This window comes from Aythya ferina (assembly GCF_964211825.1).
Source record: "Aythya ferina genome assembly, contig: HAP1_SCAFFOLD_1234, whole genome shotgun sequence".
In the NCBI taxonomy this organism is placed as follows: Eukaryota; Metazoa; Chordata; class Aves; order Anseriformes; family Anatidae; genus Aythya; species Aythya ferina.
Window position 1 is genome coordinate 1 of NW_028180794.1, and position 21,356 is coordinate 21,356.

Sequence of the window (21,356 nt, forward strand, 5' to 3'; positions counted from 1 at the left end):
CATAAAAAGATTAAGAGGCAAGTACAGGCCCAGCACCGTGGGTTACAGGGTGAAGGGAGGCATTTTTATAGTAGACTGGACTCAGACTCCTTCTACATCGGTAGTGTGCAGTTAAAAGTCCTTGGCTCAATTAAAGCAATTAGTCCGTGGAAGAGTTTTGCAAAGACTTAACAAAACACTGTCACTTGTCATGTTCACGCTGCTCAGGAAGGCAATCAGCTGCAAGGTGTACCCCTTGAACATTTCTGATCAGAGCTGCACAGCACTGCCTTCTACACAGCCAGGTATACTTCGGTTCATGGGTGAAGTACTTCTGAACCACATCTGCACACAATTTCATCTGCCCCCTCAGCCCGCTCTTGATCTAAATAACAAAAGAACCTTTTCCTCTGTTTTTCTTGCCATCTTTGTCATCTATGTGCATCTTTTCTGCCATATTATTTACCAACTGGAGTGCACAGCTTTGAGAGAAAGCAGTGCTTACAGCCTTCAGAAGAGGTACCTGAAGGGTACGATTGCTTCTAAATTGCTGTCTCCTGAATACAGTACAGGTTTGTTTACTATGTCCTAGAATTTAGCAAGTCTACCCCAAGGCACAGATTATATAGAGAGCTCAGCACATTAAAAACATTGAAGCATCTCAAGCCACATCCTCTCTCATTGCCCTTCACCTGAGAGAACTCAGGCAAGGTGGCCTAACCCCTTCCTTTCAGTGGTAAATTGCAGCAAATCTGCCCGTGCATGGGTCTGACACTCCCTGGAAACCACTCATTCCTCCCCAGCAAGAAAATTTGCAAGAAATCTCCTATAATCCTGAGGACACTACCGGAGCTTTCAACCACTTGTGCAAAGTGCAGAGAAGTGGTAAGTTACAGGAGGAGCTCAACAGGAGACGGGGATCTGCAGCAAGTTGCCAATGATCCTGGGGTTGCTCAGTGGACCCAAGATGAGACTCCAGTGCACCAGGATCCCACCTCTCTTAGCTCAAACAGCCAAATGCTTTCTGGACTACAAGTGGAGCAGCAATACATAACAAAAGGCTGCTCAGCTGTCAGTGGGCAGATCCAGGAGCTGGGGCAGTGACCCAGGATGCGGCTGAGTTCCTCCTTTCACCACAGCCTCCCCAGCATGACTGCGGTCCTAGCTGCAAAGCATCGCAGTTCCTCATCTCCAGAGCAGGGGGCTGGGGGTGACAGCGACACCACTTTGCCACGCAGGGTGACAGGGGAGAGGAGGAGCTCCCAGTAGGCACCATGGGCTACCTGGGCCATGGCAACACATCAGCACCTTTCAGAGGATGCTGCAGGGGGGCTTGTGGCATGCGAAGAAAAGCGGGTCCATGTGTGCACCACAGCAAACATGCAGATGGGAAATTTCTGTACTTTCACTGTGCAATATTTAGGACGCCACAAATCAAAGAAGGTTGCGGTGCACTAAGCATGTCCTGAATGAGGACTGGGTTACTTTTGTTACAAAGCTGAAGACGTGGTAAGGGAGATGTGCCTTATTCCTGCCATACCTCAAATTTTGTGCTTTCAATGTTCCTGCTTTCTTTACTCCTTTCTGACATTTCCCCTTTCATTCCCTCTTTCTTTCCTCTTTCCATATTCTCTTCCTACCCATCTCCTTCCCTCCCCCTTTCTCTTGAGACCCTTCCAAACAGTGCACTTGTCACAAGCTGAAATGTAAAGGAGAAAGTTTCAGTTCCTGCCAGTTTGCAGCTTCTTTCTCCCCAGGTCAGCAAAAAAAAAAAAAAAAAAAAAAAAAAAAGACTTTTAAGAAGAGATCAACACCCCACCCAGGCGATAGGCATCTTTCGAAATCCTCCAACCCAAACACACCCACAGAGTCTCTCGCTCCAAGGCTGCTCTGTTTGAGCTGCCCTGCACTACAGCGCTCCCTCAAGAAGAGCCCGTACGAATTGCACAAGGGCCCCCCAAAGCAAGAAAGTGAACCCGCTGCTGCCTGGGCTTTGGGAAACAGCACCTCGAGGGACTTGGCGAAGGCTGGGTTCATCTTTGCAAAGGCTGGAGGACCAGCCGGTTTGGTGGGGGTAAAGGGAGGGGGAACCATTCTCAGCAGCGTGCCAGCAGAGTCCTCGCTTGCTCAAGGCCACCAGAGGTTGGTTATGTTCGTGGTTTTTTTGCCACACTCTTTGCTTCCCCTTCCCGCTGCCTCGCCCCAAGCTAGGGTGATGTTTCCCCTCCAAACCGCCCGGTCCCTCGCTCTCCCCCCAAAACTGCTGAAGGCAACACACCAGCAGACCCAGCAGCGCGCTTCGGGCAGGGCCAGGCGAGGAAATCAGAGCCGGCTGACATGGAACCGCCAGGGGCAGGCAGCTCCGAGCCCCGCCGGCCCCAGCCGCCCCCCTGGCGGCGCCCGGCGGCCCCGGGGGCTGGCAGCCCGGAGCCAGGAGCTGTCACTGCGGGTTCGCCGAGCCGGGCAGCTCCCGGGGGCCCTCCGAGCCCCGCCGCGGAGCCCCCGAGCCCCGGGGAGGGGACGGAGGGAAGAAGGGGAGGGAGTGGAGGGAGGGGAGGGTGGGAGAGCCCCGGGAGGGTGGGAGAGTCCCGGTCGGCAGGGCAGGAGGAGGGGGCCCGGCCGGAGCTGGCCCCCGGCCCCTGCAGCCCTTACCTTAATAGTGCCGTCCATCTAGAATAACTTCCAGCCGGTACCAGCAATATTCCACACATTGACCCGGTTTAGCCTGCAACCGAAGCCTCCTGAAGTCGTTATTCTTCTCCCTCTTTCACTTTTCTCTGTCCTCCCAGTGATTTTACTTTCCTCCGCTTATCCCCTCTCCGGCTCTCTCCCTCTCCCTCCCTCGCTCTCTCTGCCTCTCTTTTTTTTGACTTTGGTTGTTGCAGCAGAGCGAAAAAGAGACAGTTAACCGGATGAAACGTTTTTTCTGCTAATTTTGGGAAGTGAAGTCACTCGAGGAGGAAACTTTCGTCTCTCCGCTGGTCCTGCCTTCTTGATCAAAATATATATATTTTACATACAGGATATTTGCTCCATTTAGATAAGAAGGGGCAGAACAATAGCTACCTCTGTCAGCTCTTGTTTGTCGCTAGCGCAGCCAGCACGACGGAGACCTTGCCTTGCACCCCAGCCCGTATTAGTGAGCACTGTGTCATCCCACAGTTTAGTTTAACATGTTTTTTGCCATTTTTTTTTCTTTTGGCTGGAACAGCTTTAGCCTGACTCACTGAATTTCCGTCTCTTCCCACAGATTTTTTTATTAATGCGTTTTCCAGTCACAGGCAAAAATGAAGGGAAGAAAACAGTAAATACAATTCAGTCGGAGCACGCAGGGTGAGAGAAAAAAAAAAAAAAAAAAAGAGAGAGAGAGAGAGAGAGAGAGAGAGAGAGAGAGAGAGAGAGAAAGAAAGAAAGAAAGAAAGAAAGAAAGAAAGAAAGAAAGAAAGAAAGAAAGAAAGAAAGAAAGAAAGAAAGAAAGAAAGAAAGAAAGAAAGAAAGAAAGAAAGAAAGAAAGAAAGAAAGAAAAAGAAGAGCCTGACGATTAAAAGGTATTTAAAACATAACGTGGCCCCTCTTCACGCCCGCCCAAGGCAGGGCTCGCAGAAAGGAGCGTGAGCCGGGGTCCGCTCCTGCCAGAAAGGAACGGTGAGTGCAGTAATGCAGGACAGACAAATGACTCCAGCAATTAAAGCCACGCTGGAAATGGGGCTGCAGGAAAGTGGAAGCTCTTGTCCACTTTCACCCCTGTCCCCTTCACTCTCAGTCATCTCACGGCTGGGATATAGGGGTTCCTAATCACACAGACCTCAGATCAACGGGTCCCCATCCATTTATTTCGGGGGCTGGGAGCACCTTTTCCAGCCTCCTCTCTTAACACCAGTTCCTTGCTAAGCTGTTAAAACCCCACTCAGAGAAGAAAAACAAAAGAAGAAGAAGAAGAAGAAATAATTAAAAAAAAAAAAAAAAGTAAAAAAAATAATTGTCAGAACACCTGAAATTTCGTGTAAGAATGGGCACTGCAGTAAAACCGACCCAACACACCAGCCTTTAAATCTTTTTCGACCTGGCGAGCCCTGACGTGCGATTCTGCCTTTCATTCAAACGGGAGCGATCGCCAGAAAAGAAACGCGCTTTCCTTTTTCCGGACAAGGCTAAAACCCTCCCAAGGACCCGAGGAAAGGAGACAATACGCGCCTGTCCAGCTCCACTTCCCCCCCTGCAAAAATAACAAGCAGCGAGCAGCGGAACACATAATGCAACGCTCTGGGCGTCCTTTATTCCCCACTTCTGCAAACCGCTGCAGCCCGAGGAGAAGCACAGAGGGTGTAAAATAGGGAGGGTGAAGCCAAGAAAGAAAGTGTCAAGGCAGGAGGGCACTCCTGAACGTCAGATCTCTCGGTGGAGAGCATTACCTTGTCCAGTGCCAGTTGTGTCCAGGCTTTTTGTTTCCCCCCGTCTTTAGTCCAACCACGGGGCGGGGTGGGGGGGGAATCAAAATTATATCCAAAGTTATTCTGCACCCGCCCCTTCCAAAAGGGAAATTCAATAATGCCACTAGTGTTTCTACTCGGCTGCGGCAGGGATGCCTTATTAATACTTTATTTCTCCAAGCCCGAAGCTGGCAGGAGAGAGCCGTAGATTCCCCTTGCCCCTCCCTCCCCGCCCTCCCCCCTCCTCCGAAATTAGCCTCATCAATTCAGCTACAATTTGGGAGTTCAGATGCAGACACGGGGCTGAACGTGACCAGACCTGGAGCTTTCTGCTTGCTGCTTGCCAGCGACTGAGGCCGCCTGCAGCCGGGAGGTGAAGGCAGAGGGGGGCAGAGGGGACAGCCCGGGCCCCCCCGCTCCTCCCCCGCCGGTTCACAAGGCAGGGGGCTGCGCGGGGTCCCCGGGGAGCAGCACATCTGGATGCTGCTAGCGGGGTCAGGTCCCCCCTTGCCTAGGGCCACAAGAACTGGAGTTCAATTAAAGAAATCACGCTTAACCCTTTGCTGTCCCCGTTACTCTTTCTCTCTTTCCCTCCCCGCTCTCTCCCTCCCTCAGCCACTCTCTTCTCCACTCCCCCTTCAGCCTCACCACATGGCTGCAGCAACCAGAAAAGCAAGAGGTTAAAGGGAAGAGTGAAACGCATCCTTTCAAAACCCAAATGATTTCCTCTCTAGACAGCGCTCTCCACCAGCCCCGAAAAAAAGTGGGCTGGGGGGTGAGGGAAAGGACAGGCTGAGCATCCTGACCGCGAAGGGAAACACCGTGGAAAGGAGCCTCCGTCCTCCGCGGACCTCGCGGGGCGTTTTGTTCGTGGGCTGCGTGCCCGGCAGGTCTCTCTCGGGCTGGGAGAGGCGGGGAGCTGAGAGCCGCAGCCAGAAACCACCTGGAGGTGCGGGGTCGGCGGGGAGCCCGGCATCCTGCCTCCCACCGCCCGCTGCGGGACCCAGCGCAGCGCCCGCCGTCGCTCCCGGTGCTCCCAGAGAGCGGCGGATGTCGGGCAGACCCCTCCGTCCCACCTAGGGGTATTTTAGGAGCCCGACTTCGCATTTTATTGCCAGACGGGCACCAGGACACCCAGGGACTTATTTTGCATGTCTGAGGATGCCTCAGAATGAAGCCCGTTGGGTCACCTAGACTGGACCCATCGGGGTGTTCCCTGCTTTATCTCTTGCGTTTGGTCTCACAAAAGATTTGTGAAAAGTCCAAGAGATCAGGTGGCGAGTGAAGTTGTTGAACGCTGTAACAGACAAGCTGAACAATCTGCTATTCGCCTCCCAAATAATATAACAATAGAGCTTTTGCTTCATCTCCCACCCCCTTTAAAAACAAAACAAAACAAAAAACCTTGAAGTTATCTCAAACTTTTGGGGAAAGGCTGCAATATTCCTAAAATAAAACTCCGTGCGCCAGGCTCTGAACCACGCTAGGTGATCACCCGGCGACTGCTGAGGGGCAGAGCCGGGCAAGTGAGACCTGGCAGGGAAACGCAGCTGATGCTCCGCTTTTGGATGCATATGTATGTACAGCAAAGGAATTGTGAGCCGTTTAATGTGGTTACCACCAGACATCTGGAAAACCATTTGATCTTGGCAACCACGGAAGATTTCAAATGCTTACATTGGGACAGGCTGGTAGAAATCAGTTGCTCCTCGATTATTATTTTTTAACTGTGCTTATGAATGAAACGAAATTCTTGTCCGGAGTTTTTAATTGTTTCAATACTGATCTCAAGCGCCTGGCACGCCCCCAGCCTCCTCTCTTCGTCCTTATAATTGAGTTATGCCGACTGCAGCCTCACACAGAGAAGGTGAAAAAGCCGGGTTTGGTGAGATCCCACTGAAATTAATAAGGCCATACCGGAGGGAGCCAAGGCTATCTCACATCCAGCATCAAATGGGTTAACCCCTCCGTGTAGTTCACTGCCAGTCTTTCGCGGGAGTACATAACCCCAGAGATGCGCATTTTCTGCCAATAATTCACGCGGGATTAGTGCTCATCATTTTCTAGTTAAAACCATCTAATTATTCCATAGGAATAGGCATAAAGAAAACCTTATCGGGCCTCAGCTGCAGGTTAGAAATATTCTTTTCGGAGGAGGGGTGGCTTGTTTCGCCCTCCTTCCCCAGCAGCATCAGCTGGGCCCGCTCCCCCAGCCTCCCATGCCCGGCCTTGGTCACTGCAAAGTCCGGTCAGGATCCTCTTTTTTTTTTTTTTTTTTTTTTTTCCCAACTTCTCTCTACGTGTACTGACATTCCTTACGCTAGGTATATCGGATATATAATATATAAACCTTTTTATATATACTGTCCTCTATAAATGTAGTCACGGTGGTTGCCCTCCTCCTTCGCCCGGAGCTGTACTTGCAGAGGCCAGCATCTGTCCCGCTGCAGTCTGTACCAGAGGGAAAGTCTCCACCGGCTTCAGCGAATGTTTAAAGTTTCCTGGTCTGAGTTTCCTCTGGCACCGACTGCATTGCAGAATGAAAAACGCAACGTGTTTTGTTTATTTTCTAAACCCACATTCTTACAAGCAAAAAGCCCAAACTACAGCCCTGGGATTTGATCCCCAGAAACGAATCCCACTTTAAACTAAACTAATTGGGCAAACCTCTGCTTCTCAGCTACAGCAATAAAGAGGAATCAGTAGTTTTCCAGCCCTACAAGTGAAGGATCGGGTCCCTGCTGCCTCTTGGTCCACAGCAACAGCCCATGGGATTTGGGAACTTGACGCCGGAAAGTTATTCACTGCTAATCAGCGTTAAGTAAAACATAATGTCTTAAAAGTAGCGGGGAGAAGATGCAGTAGCTTTGAAGCTGCATCGCAATTACGCGTAGAGTGGGTAAGCAGTGTCCTGGCTAGTTTTATTTGAGCTCCATGTCCCAGTAAAACAGCCCCCGCCCTCCCTTCCTCCCCCATCCCGCAATTATTGAAAAGCTAAGCACAAAAAAACAAAAATACTGAAGGCCAAAAAAACAGACGGCAGTGCACTAGCTCCAAACGTCTGGCCCCTCGCTTGAGGCCATAATTAATTTGAGATTTATTTTTATTGGAGAACCCAGTCTCGTCTGACCTTAGCCAAACAAGACTTCAGCTAGACCCTTGATGCGCTTGAATGGAACAGAATATTTCTCTCTAACTTCTCTTCAGGCGTCCGTGCCTGCTTTGAATTTGTTCCTCAGACTTCATATATTTGGAGATTTGCAGGAAAGATTTAAAGCATTTTTCCCCCTTAGCATTCACTTTCTTTTTCTTCCCGTTTTGCTCCCCTTTCCCCTCCACACCTCCCCATTATTTCTAAACACAAGGTTGGGAAAGCACGCGAAAGGCTAGAATACAAAATCCACCGGACCCAGCATATCGGTGGGGAGCGTTTTGCTGCAAATTGTGAAAGAATGGAGCCATTAGGAGGTCACAGAGCTGGAGGGGGGGCGGCTGCTTGAATGCTGGTGTCTGGCGGGGCGGGAGTCACCGAGTGTAAAATCTTGTCCCCTGAGCCCGACAGCCTGGTTTGTTTTAGAAAGGAGCAACGTGCTACATTTCCAGGAGAAACGACGTTTCGACTTCAATCCAATCGTGTCTTGAGGGCAAAGAGGGGAAGAAACAATGCCAGTCCTGCCCACGCAGGGCTTGCCTTCACCACGGGTAAAAGTCGGGCAGGATTTGCCAGGCACCGGGAAATGGAAGGGTTTTTTTTCCCTTTAAAGCAGAGAGGTGGGTGCAAACTAGAGCTAAATCCTTAAGTAGCGAGTTGTCAGGACGCATTAATCAAAGACTTGCTAAAGTCTAACAACTTAACGGCGTTTCTGCCTCAAAAAAGGAGAACGATTCGGTGTATGTGCGGATTAATCATCACTCGGGGTGAGCAAGACTTAAGAGCTGACCGCAGCCTCAGGCTGGACGTCAAGCTGGAACTGCAAAGAAAAGAAGCAGGGTAAGGATCCCCTCGGCAGGGACAAATCTACCTGAACTGGAAGAAAAAACAGTCCGTCAAGTCTCTGCTTTCCCCTATTCCGCGAGGCTCAGCTCTCCAGATGTTCTTAAAGGTGTGCTGCGGATTTCTGCCAGCAGCCGCCTCTCCAGCATCCACGCGTGCCTGTGGGACGCAGCTAATTCCCTGCACGAGTCCCTCTGCAGAGCCTTTCCCTCCGTTAGGCATTAGGCATCCTCCCTGCCGCAAGATTTCTGCTGGGGGGGAAAAAAAAAAAAAAGAAAAAAAAAAAAAAGAAATCCACCCACGAAATACTGGGGGATTCTTTCCTTGCAACCTGTGCCCGGAGCAGCCCTCTGGCTGCTACTGTTTCAGTAGGAGGGAAAGCACGGCCGTGTCAGGGTTTGTCAGTGGCCTTCGCATTGCCCTCTCCAAAGAAAATCATGCTGTTTTATCCTTCAAGAAAAAAAAAAAAATAATAAAAATCGTTGGGGCTTCTGTAAACTTCCAGGCAGAGGGAAAGCAAGAACAAACCAAATATTGTTTCCAGCCACCCAGACCATTTTGCCTTCGTGAATATGCTTCTTTGTATGGTACCACAAACATTATGTCTGCATGAAATCCATTTTTAAAGCGAGAAGTCCTGCGCTTGCATGATGGTTCCTTCTTCCCATCTCTGAGAGGCTGGACAAAAGACCGTCTTCGTTCCCGTTGAGAGGTCTGCCCGAAGACCATATTCTGCACAGGTCAGCCAAAGGGAATCCAGTGTTTTAATGCAGGACACCCCAGGGAAAATCACCCCTAGCAAGGTTCACCTTGGAAGGGGAAGGCTGGAAAGGAGAGCACAAAAGCAGGAGGCGCTGATGCGATAGCTCAGGGGAAGGGGGAGTCTTTCAGGTGAAGAGGGCGAGAAGGGGGATTCCTGCACCCCAGCAACAATTTGCAGACATTCAAGAAGAGGAGGGACCCCTAATGCCCTCTTCTATGACTTCTTTGCCTTTCCCTGTCCCCACGGGTGGCGCCTGGCAGGAACCTGTGCACTGAGCGCTGGGGCACCAGGAGCAGAGGCAGTGACTTATCCATGCCAGGAGGGGAGAAGGGTTTGGATGTCGCCCAAGAGCAAAAGAAAAGCGAAAGAATAAGACTCCCCAGATTATTCTTGCACTGTCTTTACTCACGTATTAAAGCACAGGCAGCAGCACAGGAGGAGAGTCAAGACTGCTGTGGCCCAGAGTAGCTTGTGGCAGTGGTAATTAAAAATGCAGCATGCAGAGGTCATGTTGCTTTGCTTATAGTCCTAACTCTTTCCATACCCTTGCAGTCAGGATTCCAGTGCTGTCTTTCAAAATTTAATTTCTCAATTATATTACATGTTTCATTCTCTAAAGTCAAATACTCATGTTTAGATGAGATTAGGACCCTCTGATATACTGTAGATTATTAACTAGTTGCAGATCAGTAAGTCCCAGAATGGCTTTTAGGAACAGAAACAATTTATCCATGATGTAGAACAAATGAGTAATCATAAATGATCATAAATAATTTTATACTTATGATTTTCTACTCCCTTATTGTGTTAAGGCCCATACAAGAAGGGGTACAAGAGAGAATGAGTAGTGCTGTCATGAAGTTATATAGGATCTTTTGGCAGTGCTGTAGATGCAGACCCACATGTCCTATGACGTAAATCAAGGTTACAACACTGGCAAGCTGAACATTGCCAGTATGACTCAACACAAACCATCCGTGTTAAACCATTTTAAAATCCAGAACCTCCTCCTCCTCCAGCATCTTTGTCCTACCTCACACTTCTGCATTTTAAAAACCATGGTGAGAAAAATTGTGACCTGATGGTAGTCATAGGCTGTTTTGTACCTCAGGGGTACGACAGTAGATCTGTTCTTCCTAGGCCTTCTGGAGAACACCCTGCTAGCAACCCCCTCTCATCTGCAACACACAGAGAGGAGGCTTTCTTCTGCACAAGGCATGGAATAAACATAACACTTATATGTATGTGTTATACACTTGTTAAAGACATTTTATACAAGACACTGCTCCCAGTTGTGATTTTCTTCTGCAGGATGGAGGTACCATGTCATGAGCTGGGATTCCATGGAAGTCATAAATAAATACTGAGTCCCTACCTCCCATGAGACAAGCAAAATTTTTTTCCCCCTCAGTAGATGGAATAACATGAAAAAAAAAAAAAATGGAAAAAGAGAAGGATTTGGAACTTAATCTCTCACTTTTTAAACTTTTTGCTCACCGTGACTTGTCAAGTTGTCAAAGATGAGTGAGGGGAAGCAGGAAAGAGAAGGCAGATGCTGTCTAAAAACTGAACAGTGCCTCCTTCTTGCACAGCACTTTCATCCACACTTTAAAGATGGAGGAATTGAGGAACAAAGAGTTGGAGTGCCTTGCCCAGGAACACCAAGCCCACCCCAGCAGGGTTGTATCTGTACCCGTGTTTCCTGACTGTCTGCCTCAATCATTAGGCAGTCCTGTCTCTTCTGCAAGTAAGTAAGCCAGTCACAGAATTGCTCTGTGTGCCCTGGCATCTGTGGAAACTGTCACCAAATTCAGAGGAGCCAAAGATTGACCTGACCTGTGTTTTTTAAGGCTCCAATTCTCCTGTATTTAAGCATCTCCTAACCTTTAAGAACAACTTCGCTGACCTTAAAGTACCTTTTTGCACCACTGGTATTGAACTGCCCGACTTGAAACTCTAAGTCTGTGGGAGGTATCTCCTTTGTCTTCAGAGAACTTTGGATCAGTCCTAAGAGACTTCTGTCAAAATCCTGCTGAGTTTTTTAAGCAGAGGAACAAGTAATTTCCCCATTGACATTGGTGTGAATGAAGCTTTACAGGCAAAATGCCAAAGACAAGGCCCCTGCCCAAAATAATGGCAGCTGATGACGAAGGGTTGTAATAAAAGGCAGAGAGCTCAGCATCACACTGTTCACTTATCCCTCCACTTGCTGAAATGCTGCATGTATGTCCAGCCGTACAAGTTCTTACTGGTAGATAAAACACATACTTACATGAAGAGAACTTTGTCCAAGCACTTTGCCTGGAGGATTATACTTAATGAGAAGGCTATCCTGACACAGTTACGGACTGACTCACTCAATCCCATTGGAATGTTAAATTATTTAGGCCTGCATCTTGGTTCCACTTAATTCAAAAGGAATCTTGCTACTAACTGTAACAGCAGCTGGATCTAGCCTCACAACAAAAGGCAATGATACCATAATATAGGATGTCAAAGAGCCTTCATGTCTTCATTGTAAACAGAGCACATCTAAGATCATTTCCCACACATAGGAACTCCAAAGAGAAATTATTGCTAAAGCCAGGCACAGACTACTTAACTTATTTCTTTACATGAACTTTTAGTGAATTTGCTTTCATGAGACTTTAATTTCATTTCTTTTCCACAGAGTTTATGTTCTTCTGGAATCTTGTACAAAGCTACATGAATTTAATAAACAAAATTAAATCATCAACATTCCTTGAAACACTGAGCTATGAGTGTGATTTGGGGGAATATTAACTGAACCTGGAATCTTGACCATTCCCAGTAAAATTCCCTATAGAAACCTGGTCCAGAGAGCTCCACAAGTTCACCCAATTGGGGAATACAAGTAATTCCACTTGACCTGGGAGCCCTCCCACCAAGCTGCATTTCCAATACTAATACCTCTAACAAACTGCCCACAAAATGATCTGTGGCCTAGGGAATATATACAGAAATCATTCAGGGAATCACTTCCAATAATGTGTAGGTACATGAAAATCACAATTGGCGCATGGATCATTGACTAAGGGAAAGGGAGAGAGAGAGAGAGAGGGAGAGAGAATTCCTGTAATAAATTATTCATTACAAATTATCCACCCAGCTCTAGTTAACACCCTTCTGTGTTTCTTCAGCCTGTGAGAGAAGAGGCTTGTGTTTTAGATTTTCTCTAAGTGCTGTTGCATGCAGGGTTTGCCTTAAACGTGTAACCCAGATGTCCCAGGCTTGGTTTATTTACATTCTTGGGAACTGTTGTGGAAAAAAAACTATATGATGTCAAATATAATATAGTACTCGATTGAGTTATAAAGGGACAAGGCTGTGCCAATTCTTCTTTGGAATTTGTTTTAATCTTATGAAAGAGGCAGAAGCGGCACACTGAAATACATTCTAAGATTCACTTTTTAATTAAGAAAATGTACATAGATGATCAGCTATTCAGAGTGCAACATCTAGTAGTATCTGACATTAGCCATCACCAGTAAAACCAATTGAAGTCAATTTGCCTACTGAATGGTATGGAAGAATTGCTCAAGGAAAAACATAAGTAATATTGTGGAAGAAATGCCAGAATTACAAAGTGTTGTGACAATTCATTTCTTCAGTAACTGAAAGAGATGTTTTACTTCAGATCATTAAATATTTCCCCCCTCTAAATCCATTTAGAAATGTACCTTTCAAAACCAGAACATTTCATATCATCTTGCATATTGAATTCAGTGGCTGGCGCAGCAGAGGAATAGACAGATATTAAATTAAATTTAGCTTTGGTTCAAAACTAAATGGTATCTAGGAAATCAGAAAATTGGAAACCAAATTAAGAAACCACTATGATATGATATTGGTAGCACGCTGCTGCTATCATATTGGCTTCAGAGTAAGAAACCACTACTATAATGAAATTCAGGACACTCTTACTATAATAGTAGTTATAGTATAATCCACCAAACCAAGCATCAATAATTTATAAAAGGCAAGACCACTTTAACATATTGTTACTTCCTGATGATTCAACTTTTGACTCAGCCCTGCATATTTCGAGAACTATAACTGTGATACTTCAGACACTAACCCCTCTCCCACAGAAGGTAAAAGATTTTTTTTTTTTTTTTTCCTGCTAAGTTCAGTGAGAACGGGAATGAGACTTTCAACTAATACAAACTACTACAAATTTTTAAGGATTGTAATTTTTGACATTACCTGTTTAAAGATGCTGTCATGTCTTACCTTGACGTAAGACGAAGTGTCTGGCACAGTCTGAAACATCCTTACTTGTTTAACAGATATCTTTAAAGGTCTTAAACTTGACCTGAAATTAAAAGAAAAATAAAATCACATACATATATATAAATATTAAGTATAGCAAAAACAAAACGTTTTAAAAATAATAAACAATTAAATAATAATAAATAATAAAATTTAAAGAAAAGTCATCAGGTATTTATGCGTACCCTTTAAAGAAAGGGCACAGAAAAAACGTCCACCACAGTAACTAAACGTTAAGTAATATACAGGTCTTCATAAAGAAGGGTTTTATTTCTGCGTTTTAACAACAGTTTGTTTGTTTTTGCATTTGGGTTTTTCACCCCCTCAGGAAAAGAGCCTTCTTCACTTTTGACGAGAACAGAGGGAAACGTTTGACATTTGATTAACTGAATTTCTTAGCCAACAATTAAAAGCCAGCTGAAATACTCATGTTTTCATGTCGAGACTAGTTAACCCTATTGACTTGTATCCAAGGGTTTCACTTGGCTAAATGAAGGGCAGTTGCCTTTCGTGACTCATTGAAACCATTCCGAGCCATTAGCCTGCCGGCCTCTATTGATTTAAAGAACCTTTCTCACCAATAATAATTAAACAATAAATTTAAAAAATAGCAAACGGAAGTATCATTCCAAATAGCAATAAAAAGCCCAGGGTTGTCAATCTCAGCCTTTCTGTTTTGGATAGTGCCGTTCCTCAAACGCAGCGGAGCTTTATCTCAGGCTTGCATCAACGAGGTGCATCTGTTTTTCTGTATTTATAAGACTTGATGATCTCCCGATGAACAGGTTTTTTGCCTCTCCCCCGGCCCCCCAAGTCACCACGACAGAGATGCAGAGATTAACAACAATTGTGAGAAACTTAATGGTGTGTGGGAAAATAAATCTGTAGTCACTAACAGGTCTGACAACTGTTTTTTTCTACCCGCTTCTCTCAGGATCTGTAGTCCCCTTGGAAAGCGCCCGAAAACGATTAGCTTACTGCAATTAGTGCATCGTTTAAAAGCACGCCCTCCCCCTTAGTATGCAGCTCGTTAGTGCTGCTGCTCTGACGCTCCCGTTTTCCCGGGGCGTGTGGGGGAGAAGACACGAATTTATCCCCAGTTTACTACCGGCGTTATGCTACAGGATCAGAACCACGCGTGAAGCTGCGCAGGAGCGGTCAGCACGCCTCGCAGTGCTCGGGACACGCTGCGGGGGCCTGGCTCTGCTCTGCCCGTGCCGCGGCCCCGCTGCTCCGCCGGCTGTGCCCGGCAGCCGGGGAAGCGTCCCCGTGCCCGCCGGTGCCTTGCTATGAAACATCTGTGAGTTACAAGCACAGAGAAAGGAAGGGGGAAGAAAAAAAAACACGCGCACACACAAAAACAGCCCAACAACTCTGGAAAATAAAAGTTCTCTATCTGCACGTATGCCCCTTTTATTGTTTTTTAAAGCATTTATTAGGCGGCCAGCTGGCACAGAAGGGCAACTGATTATAAAATCGACAATGTGTTTCTGATAAGTAGTGTGTTTTTTTTTTTTTTTTTTTTTTGTTTTTTTTTTTTGTCGTCCTCCTTCCTAACACATTCCAGTTTCTTTTGCTTCTGAACTTGCAATGGGGGGTGGGGGTAGATAGAGTTGAGGGACAAGGTAATTTTCCTTAGTCAGTAAATTTTCTAGGGTCAAGGATTCACATATCGAGTTCCCCTGCTCCCCTCTTTGCCCCTGATTAGCGTTCCCCCACCCCCGCTTACCTCCCTCTTATAATTACACATGTTCATATAAATAAATACATCTGCATATTTGGAACCAGCCTTAAGAAGTCTGCTGTGGATTATTTATCAATCACATTGCCCAGCCAGCATCAGCCGAAATATAAAAGGGCCTCAAAGCACTTTTAGATTCACCTCTCGCTTCTTCTTATTACTAGGATTTAAATGACTCACCTTTTTTACCCTTTCCCCTCAACCAGTGGCAGACCAGTTTGTAAAGATCCAGGTTGAGACCAAAAATAAAACTCCCCACCAGCTGTGGATTACTACCCTGCCGCTGCAGTTTTGCAAAGGAGAGATTAAACTTGTTAGATCCAAAGCAGCGCTGAAGTTAAAATTCCCAGCCCATCCAGACAGGCTGCATCAACCAGGCATTTCCTCAGGGGGCTTCTGCAGTGCTCGCAGCTCCAGGACGTGCTTTCCTTTCCCTCTCTTCTGTGCCCTCTACTTTTCATTTGATTTCCGTTTTCCCCTTATCAATATTTCAGCTGCTCCCTCAGATTAATCACGGCTATGTGACATCTTCGCCCAGTGAGCCTGTCTGGCGCTACTCGCAACTTTAAAGAAGGAAAAAAAAAAAAAAAGAGAAAGAAAAAAAATTCACAACTTTCTTAAAAAAATATTGCTGAGGAGTCAAGCCGAAAAGAGACGCTGAGTGGAGCTCAAGTGCTACTTTAAATCCCCTTTTAAAATAAGGAAGTTTCAAATATCCGTTTTAAAATCATCGTTCCTTACTTTGGGATTCTTTTCTGACTCTTACCTTGAAAATAGTTAACCCGTTTCCCTCTGAAGCAAAACTGAAAATACTACAGACCACATCCACCGAGCTCGCAGATGCACATGGCTGGATAAGTGAAATGAAATTGTCTCAAGCCTATTCTCTCAAGATCAAGAATTCAGCCTTTCTCTCTTCAAGCCGAAAGCTGCAGACCCTTTTAGCTACTTAACAATAGTTATCAAATACTAACACATTTAGGGAGGAGAAGGAAAACCATCTTCAAGTCAGGAATACTTTTTCTCAGCGGTGTCACGCTTCTGGTGCACATTGCCATCTCGGAAGGGTTAGCAGATAATATTTTGCACTAACGTGGGGGAGAAACTTCCAGGGATTTTCGTACGACATCAATTTTAAATGTAACCCTCAGAAGGGTTACCAAAACTATTTGGAAAATGTCCTTCCACTCTCTATTCTCTTTCTCTCCTTCCCGGCTTTGCCCCAAATTCCAACATATTGAAACATTTTTCTCCTTAATAAGAGGAACATATAAAGTGAAGGGGTGAAAGGGCAACTTGGGAGCCGTGCCTAGAGCTCCGCACACAATTTACTCGCTGGTAGACGAGGCGTTTAGCATTCCTCCCAATTTCCAAGGAAAACAGACTCAGACCTGTACCTAGTGACCAGGGACCTAGCCAGAGCCACTTTTTTAATATAGAAATTCTTTGGATTCTTTGTTATTATTGTTGTTGTTGTTTTTGTTACGCGAGGGAGTTTCCTAGGCAAGGTAAGATCCCGGGATTTTAAGAGGAAGATCTCGGGAAGATAAATTCCGAGGGAAGGGAAAACCAAAACGGTGGGGGACACACGAGGTGTGCAGCAGGCATGGCTCTTTCGGAGACCGAAACAATAAGCGTTGTCATTTTTTAATGGTTTTAAAAAGTCGCATCCATCAGGGTTAAAAATGCCGTTTGCAAGCCTTAATCTCATTATTCGGCGGGGATGCGAACACCTCTCTACACGCTCACAACCGAGCTAGCTAGCGACCGAATCAGATCTCATTTCAAAGTCATTTTTCATTCTTTTCTCACGTTTCCACGTGTGAATTACAAAAAACACGTCGCTGAAGAGGAACCCCAAGGGCTTACCATTGTGCTAACAAACCCCTCTTCCTATTCTTTCTGTTTGGGGGAGAGGTGGGCAGCTAACGGGCGTTTGCACCTTTCCCGGGCACTTCCCCCGCGAATTTCCTTTATTTTTAAGCAGATGTGCTCGAAATCGCAGCCTAGTTCCCACAGAGAGACACGCACAGGGCCACTGAGCACGGCACTGACTAAACTGCAATGAAATAAACTTTAAAGGCTGGTGTTAACAAAAAGTTAGGACGTAAAGAACTTAAAAGTGCAGGGGAAATGCTTCCCCCGAATCCCGAGCTGGGTTTGCTACCCCTTGTAATCAAACCCCACTGTTGAGTCGAGAAACCCATGTGGCTAGTTGCAGTCATCTTGGGAGCTTTACTAGCCCAAAAGAAAATTGCTGGCAAATTGGAAACAGCTGCAGCATTGGAGACCAAAAAAAAAAAAAAAAAAAAAAAAAGTCCTCCCTCCCTCCTGAGCAGAGAAAGTTACAGAAGTTTTGTTTACACAAATAGCTTCAACGCAGACATGACATCTCAAGTTTTCATCAACAAACCGTAGGTGACTTGTGTGTAAGCAACATTTCAACATTCATCACTGGCAGTGATTTTTAAAAGATGCCAATGAAAGCTCTCCCTCTCGCACATCCGCACTTCCACCTCACTTCTGTGGCAGCTGCTCTTGCCTGTGCCTATGCCCCCTTTAACAGGGTGCTAGCAACACAAACAGTGACTTAAAACCCACAAAGAATTTTATCCAAGTGGGGGAAAGCTGACAAGTGCTCGATTCTCATAAGCCTGTTGGACAATTGCTAGAACAAATGAAACGGTGGAAAAGCTCAGAGTCCTGCAAAATGTGCTCTTTTCATGTTTTCTATTTATTAGATACGTTAAGAGAAAACAGACTCATATGAGTCCCAAATGTAGGCAGAGTATTAAAAGAGGCATGTGTATGCTCCAGCAATTACAGCTGAATTTGATTAAAAACGTCATGAGGACTGCAAAAGCAGGAGTTACCTGATACACTAACCCTGAGGTTGCTTTAGGATGAATTATAACACAATTCATTTTATTTTAATAGGTCACTATAAGATTAACTGTTTAAGGATGGAGCTGTGCTATAAATGTTTACATCAAACCAGAAATAAGCAAGCTTTACTTTCTGGTTGTTTAGAAATAATGTTTATTACATTTTAAAATTCCTCAACATGTTAATTAGAAATAAGGGGAAAGTATGTGAAGTCAAAAGGAGTTCCAGTGCTTGACATATAACCACACACACTTCTGTGCTTCAGTTTCTCTTTCCTAAGAGGAAAATGTGGTGATTTTTAACTGGCCATCATCATTTCCACATGCTATGGGAAAATAATGGCAACAACTTTTTTCCCCTTGTTCCTCTCACAGTCTTGGTCCTAAAATTGAAGACTATTAGCAGCCTGGGCCCAAGTTATCAACAAGATCAGCCAAAGCTTGGGGTGATGATTCTGTCCAAGTAGTCCAGTGAGATCAGTCACCACAAAAATTTGTGTGGTTGGGAGGGAGAGAGCTTGAAGACCCATCTGAGACCAAGAGGCAAAATCACACATGCATGAAGAACTTCAAGACACCTTCCCACTTTCTGTTCCCAAAGCAGTGAGTGTGTCTTTGAACTTGCTTTTGCTGGTACAAGCACATCTCACAGAGAAGTCCAACAGACTGAATAAAAATAGACTCATAAATTTTCCCCTCAAGAAAGAAAGGGTGAAACACAGAACTACCAGGGAGAGATGTTCATCTGATTTTTCATCTGGTGTACTGCTGGGAAGTTTTTGAACGAGATAAGAACCCCTCTGTGACTGCAAATTGTGTGTGTGTGTTTGCTATCTTTAAGCAATGTCTAATACAATAGGTACTCATGCATGGATGGAACTCTAAGAAACAGCTGAATCTAATAATCATTAGTCATAATAGTACTGTGTTGCTGAAATTAAAATATTAATTCTATAGGAAATTCCTACCTGATAACATTTATTTTCATCTAGAATCAACAAGAAGGTCAAATTTAGAATTTTAGCATGAAAATACATTTATCTAATGTTTACTTTAAGGAAAATTAAAGCAATCATCTAAGAAAGTTTCATTCAGAAAAATCAGAAAGACCCATTTCAGTGAAGGCAGGCTGTTTGATTTTAACTAGTCAATGTAACTAAAAGCACTTTGAAAAATTCCAGTGAATATCAGCAAAGTTGTTATCAATGTTTTTGGGAAGGACATTTTAGGTTTTCTAAATCAATTTCTACCACAAAAAACACTTTTGAAATAAAATGTGTTTCACTCAAGTCTAACATTAATGCTGAATGTGATTAGTTTATTAAAATAAATAGTCATAAATGATTGATAAAATCATTATCACAACAAAAGAAAAGTTTGAGTTACAGAGTTAAAATGAGGGGTTAGGAAAAAAGGAATTGCCATAATTGTTAGGTTATGTATTACTCTTGAAAAAGGAATGTTAGGTGAAAGTTCATGTGTCTCCCAGGAATTAAAAATTTTGCTTAGTGGGAACAAGAATCTTTTACTGTCTTGGTTTGAGGAGGTGTTACTGATTGGGCTGTTTGACTAATGTTTATTATGAAGTTAGAAGAAGTGTGGTTTTGCCTTTTTTTTTTTTTTTTTTTTTTAACAAAACTGTTCAAGTTCTCCTCCATTATTTATGAACATTTTTGGAAAATTATTTACAGTCCGTAGGATGCTATGTAACTCTTCTGTTAAAGCAGGCTGGTTTGTGACTGAACTTATGTGTTTCTTAGTTCATGTGTTTTATTTTTCTTTATTTTTTTTATTAGACCTTAGAGATATCCTCCTGCAGGTAGGTTTAGGCAGTATATACATGTTATAATGAAAGACATTTCCTGACCTGAATACATTTCAACAGTCAAAAGGACAGGAAGGAAAGTTTAAGGACAGGGTGGTAAGACCTAAGGCCACAGAAAAGCATCCTGGTGGCAGAAGAGAAACAGAAATTATTGCAAACCTTTTATGCCATGGAAACTGATGCTCCTGAGTGGTCCCCAGCAGTCTCTGCACGGAGCCTTAGCTCTCCTGAGACCTCATGACTGTATATGTGAGATTTGTGATGCTTTTTTTACTGGGATTTTTAAGTTCATCTGGGCACAAAACCCCAATTGACCAATGCTGCACCCTTCGCAGCAGCACCTGCAGAAGGCCTACCTGAACAGCCATGGCTGCCAGCAACACAGCTGCCACACACTCTGGACCTGAGAGTCCAAGGCCCTCAGAAGAAGACTGGTCATGCTGATGTCGCTTTCGAGGCAAGGACATCTGAGGGGAGTGCCTATTTCCATACCTCTGACTTGCTCCTTTTTTTGCCCCATAAGTCTCCTATGCCCCTTTAGGCAAATAATTCCAATATTTGTTGTCACACATACACCTCTACCCCTGTCTTTCACTTCCAAGTGCTGCTGTGGACACCCGCCTCGCTGACACTAACTAAAAAAGTTGAAGAAAAAAGTGGAAGAAATTAAAAGCAAGCCTCTTCCTCCAACAGTTTTGCCTCTGAAGAAAAGAGAAGTAGCAATGACCCCGCATTCACTGCAAGCTTCACTGCTACTCTGTTTTTTCATCACCAATGTCGTGTGAGGCACCTCTCCTAGGAGAGAAGGTTGAAACCTTTTTTGAAACACAAAACTCAATGAGGCATAGCTCTGGTGTCCTACAAAGTCCATTTCTACAGCTTGATCCCTTTGTGTCTGCTCAACCTGAGGTTTCTGCAAGGCCGACAGATCAAGCCCTAAAGGCTTGAACAGAGGTAATGGGAACCTGCAGCTCCCTGGTAGCCTCCACAGTCATTTTCGGCTTGAGCTCCTGGAGTAGCTGCTGCTCAAGAGACCAGGCAGCTGTGAAGACACATCTGGAGCTCTAAAGGGCCTCCATCTGCTCTGGTGTCTGCAGAAAAACAAACAAACAAAACAACAAAAAAAATGTCAATTCTTTCTTTCCAGAGCTTAGTTTCCTAAAACGACTCACCTTGTATTTGAGCCAATGGGGATGGTAAAAGAGGGGAGCAGGAGGGAAGAGAGGAAGGAGGAAGTCAGCTCCACCAAAACAATGTAAACAGCTGAACACATGAAAAACAAACAAACAAACAAACAAAAGAATAAAAATAGGTGAATGAAAGTAAAATAAATGGCTAAAACAGGAGCTTGATGTGATTCCAAATGTTTTGACATGGAGGCATGTTTCCCATTCCACTTCTCTGCAAAGAAGGTTTCTCTTTGAATTAGATGAACCATAAAATAAA

General features: G+C 45.0%; 1 long non-coding RNA gene across 1 annotated transcript; it reads right to left on the bottom strand.

Annotated features, from left to right (window-relative positions):
- Nucleotides 1–7,760: 7,760 nt before the first annotated feature.
- Nucleotides 7,761–16,074, bottom strand: LOC311429496. The gene is made up of 4 exons (XR_014688274.1): nucleotides 15,967–16,074; nucleotides 15,381–15,763; nucleotides 13,421–13,502; nucleotides 7,761–8,380 (listed from the first exon to the last, which is right to left on the bottom strand). It is a non-coding gene; the product is annotated as an uncharacterized lncRNA (long non-coding RNA).
- Nucleotides 16,075–21,356: the final 5,282 nt, after the last annotated feature.